The following is a 4,595-nucleotide window of genomic DNA, read 5'->3' as shown; positions in this document are numbered from 1 at the left end:
ACATTCGCGCTCCGCAAAAGCCTTGGTTGGTTATGATGCAACAATGCCTATGTGACCCTGGCAGAGCCCGGCTGTCAAATTTGAAACGTCCAGCGATTGCGCCCACACGAAAGCTGCCAGCACTGAAAGCTCTACCTGGTTTTCACTGTCCCTTGGAACTGCATTCGCTGCCGCACAGACATTCGCGCTCTGCGCAAGCCTTGGTTGGTTATGATGCAACAATGCCTATGTGACTCTGGCAGAGCCCGGCTGCCAAATTTGAAACCTCCACCGATTGCGCCCACACGAAAGCTGCCAGCACTGAAAGCTCTACCTGGTTTTCACTGTCCCTTGGAACTGCATTCGCTGCCGCACAGACATTCGTGGTCCGCAAAAGCCTTGGTTGGTTATGATTCAACAATGCCTATGTGACTCTGGCAGAGCCCGGCTGCCAAATTTGAAATGTACACCTATTGCGCCCTCACGAATGCTCCCAGCGCTGAAAGCTCTACCTGGTTTTCACTGTCCCTTGGAACTGCATTCGCTGCCGCACAGACATTCGCTCTCTGCAAATGTCTGGGTTGGTTATGACGCAACAATGCCTATGTGACTCTGGCAGAGCCCGGCTGCCAAATTTGAATTGTACACCGATTGCGCCCTCACGAAAGCTGCCAGCACTGAATGCTCTACCTGGTTTTCACTGTCCCTTGGAACTGCATTCGCTGCCGCACAGACAGTCGCGCTCTGCAAAAGCCTTGGTTGGGTATGATGCAACAATGCCTATGTGACTCTCGCAGAGCCCGGCTGCCAAATTTGAAACGTCCAGCAATTGCGCCCACATGAAAGCTGCCAGCACTGAAAGCTCTACCTGGTTTTCACTGTCCCTTGGAACTGCATTCGCTGCCGCACAGACATTCGCGCTCTGCGCAAGCCTTGGTTGGTTATGATGCAACAATGCCTATGTGACTCATGCAGAGCCCGGCTGCCAAATTCGAAACGTCCAGCAATTGCGCCCACACGAAAGCTGCCAGCACTGAAAGCTCTACCTGGTTTTCACTGTCCCTTGGAACTGCATTCGCTGCCGCACAGACATTCGCGGTCCGCAAAAGCCTTGGTTGGTTATGATGCAACAATGCCTATGTGACTCTGGCAGAGCCCGGCTGCCAAATTTGAAACGTCCAGCGATTGCGCCCACACGAAAGCTGCCAGCACTGAAAGCTCTACCTGGTTTTCACCGTCCCTTGGAACTGCATTCGCTGCCGCACAGACATTCGCGCTCTGCGCAAGCCTTGGTTGGTTATGATGCAACAATGCCTATGTGACTCTGGCAGAGCCCGGCTGCCAAATTTGAAACCCCCACCGATTGCGCCCACACGAAAGCTGCCAGCACTGAAAGCTCTACCTGGATTTCACTGTCCCTTGGAACTGCATTTGCTGCCGCACAGACATTCGCGCTCTGCAAAAGCCTTGGTTGGGTATGATGCAACAATGCCTATGTGACTCTCGCAGAGCCCGCTGCCAAATTTGACACGTCCAGCGATTGCGCCCACACGAAAGCTGCCAGCACTGAAAGCTCTACCTGGTTTTCACTGTCCCTTGGAACTGCATTCGCTGCCGCACAGACATTCGCGCTCTGCGCAAGCCTTGGTTGGTTATGATGCAACAATGCCTATGTGACTCTGGCAGAGACCGGCTGCCAAATTTGAAACGTCCAGAGATTGCGCCCACACGAAAGCTGCCAGCACTGAAAGCTCTACCTGGTTTTCACTGTCCCTTGGAACTGCATTCGCTGCCGCACAGACATTCGCGCTCTGCGCAAGCCTTGGTTGGGTATGATGCAACAATGCCTATGTGACTCTGGCAGCGCCCGGCTTCCAAATTTGAAACGTCCACCGATTGCGCCCACACGAAAGCTGCCAGCACTGAAAGCTCTACCTGGTTTTCACTGTCCCTTGGAACTGCATTCGCTGCCGCACAGACATTCGCGCTCCGCAAAAGCCTTGGTTGGTTATGATGCAACAATGCCTATGTGACTCTGGCAGAGCCCGGCTGCCAAATTTGAAACGTCCAGCGATTGCGCCCACACGAAAGCTGCCAGCACTGAAAGCTCTACCTGGTTTTCACTGTCCCTTGGAACTGCATTCGCTGCCGCACAGACATTCGCGCTCTGCAAAAGCCTTGGTTGGGTATGATGCAACAATGCCTATGTGACTCTCGCAGAGCCCGGCTGCCAAATTTGAATTGTACACCGATTGCGCCCTCACGAAAGCTGCCAGCACTGAAAGCTCTACCTGGTTTTCACTGTCCCTTGGAACTGCATTCACTGCTGCACAGACATTCGCGCTCCGCAAAAGCCTTGGTTGGGTATGATGCAACAATGCCTATGTGACTCTCGCACAGCCTGCTGCCAAATTTGAAACGTCCACTGATTGCGCCCACACGAAAGCTGCTAGCACTGAAAGCTCTACCTGGTTTTCACTGTCCCTTGGAACTGCATTTGCTGCCGCACAGACATTCGCGCTCCGCAAAAGCCTTGGTTGGTTATGATGCAACAATGCCTATGTGACTCTGGCAGAGCCCGGCTGCCAAATTTGAAACGTCCAGCGATTGCGCCCACACGAAAGCTGCCAGCACTGAAAGCTCTACCTGGTTTTCACTGTCCCTTGGAACTGCATTCGCTGCCGCACAGACATTCGCGCTCCGCAAAAGCCTTGGTTGGTTATGATGCAACAATGCCTATGTGACTCTGGCAGAGCCCGGCTGCCAAATTTGAAACGTCCAGCGATTGCGCCCACACGAAAGCTGCCAGCACTGAAAGCTCTACCTGGTTTTCACTGTCCCTTGGAACTGCATTCGCTGCCGCACAGACATTCGCGCTCCGCAAAAGCCTTGGTTGGTTATGATGCAACAATGCCTATGTGACCCTGGCAGAGCCCGGCTGTCAAATTTGAAACGTCCAGCGATTGCGCCCACACGAAAGCTGCCAGCACTGAAAGCTCTACCTGGTTTTCACTGTCCCTTGGAACTGCATTCGCTGCCGCACAGACATTCGCGCTCTGCGCAAGCCTTGGTTGGTTATGATGCAACAATGCCTATGTGACTCTCGCAGAGCCCGGCTGCCAAATTTGAAACGTCCAGCGATTGCGCCCACACGAAAGCTGCCAGCACTGAAAGCTCTACCTGGTTTTCACTGTCCCTTGGAACTGCATTCGCTGCCGCACAGACATTCGTGGTCCGCAAAAGCCTTGGTTGGTTATGATTCAACAATGCCTATGTGACTCTGGCAGAGCCCGGCTGCCAAATTTGAAATTTACACCGATTGCGCCCACACGAAAGCTGCCAGCACTGAAAGGTCTACCTGGTTTTCACTGTCCCTTGGAACTTCATTCGCTGCCGCACAGACATTCGCGCTCTGCAAAAGCCTTGGTTGGGTATGATGCAACAATGTATATGTGACTCTCGCAGAGCCCGGCTGCCAAATTTGAATTGTACACCGATTGCGCCCTCACGAAAGCTGCCAGCACTGAAAGCTCTACCTGGTTTTCACTGTCCCTTGGAACTGCATTTGCTGCCGCACAGACATTCGCGCTCTGCAAAAGCCTTGGTTGGGTATGATGCAACAATGCCTATGTGACTCTCGCAGAGCCCGCTGCCAAATTTGACACGTCCAGCGATTGCGCCCACACGAAAGCTGCCAGCACTGAAAGCTCTACCTGGTTTTGACTGTCCCTTGGAACTGCATTCGCTGCTGCACAGACATTCGCGCTCTGCAAAAGCCTTGGTTGCGTATGATGCAACAATGCCTATGTGACTCTCGCACAGCCTGCTGCCAAATTTGAAACGTCCACTGATTGCGCCCACACGAAAGCTGCTAGCACTGAAAGCTCTACCTGGTTTTCACTGTCCCTTGGAACTGCATTCGCTGCCGCACAGACATTCGCGGTCCGCAAAAGCCTTGGTTGGTTATGATGCAACAATGCCTATGTGACTCTGGCAGAGCCCGGCTGCCAAATTTGAAACGTCCAGCGATTGCGCCCACACGAAAGCTGCCAGCACTGAAAGCTCTACCTGGTTTTCACTGTCCCTTGGAACTGCATTCGCTGCCGCACAGACATTCGCGCTCCGCAAAAGCCTTGGTTGGTTATGATGCAACAATGCCTATGTGACCCTGGCAGAGCCCGGCTGTCAAATTTGAAACGTCCAGCGATTGCGCCCACACGAAAGCTGCCAGCACTGAAAGCTCTACCTGGTTTTCACTGTCCCTTGGAACTGCATTCGCTGCCGCACAGACATTCGCGCTCTGCGCAAGCCTTGGTTGATTATGACGCAACAATGCCTATGTGACTCTGGCAGAGCCCGGCTGCCAAATTTGAAATGTACACCGATTGCGCCCACACGAAAGCTGCCAGCACTGAAAGCTCTACCTGGTTTTCACTGTCCCTTGGAACTGCATTCGCTGCCGCACAGACATTATCTCTCCGCATAAGCTTTATTTGTTTATGATGCAACAATGCCTATGTGACTCTGGCACAGCCCGCTGCCAAATTTGAAACGTCCAGCGATTGCGCCCACACGAAAGCTGCCAGCACTGAAAGCTCTACCTGGTTTTCACTGTC

Source organism: Mycteria americana, unplaced genomic scaffold (genome assembly GCF_035582795.1).
Source record: "Mycteria americana isolate JAX WOST 10 ecotype Jacksonville Zoo and Gardens unplaced genomic scaffold, USCA_MyAme_1.0 Scaffold_27, whole genome shotgun sequence".
NCBI lineage: Eukaryota > Metazoa > Chordata > Aves > Ciconiiformes > Ciconiidae > Mycteria > Mycteria americana.
This window is presented reverse-complemented; position numbering follows the sequence as displayed.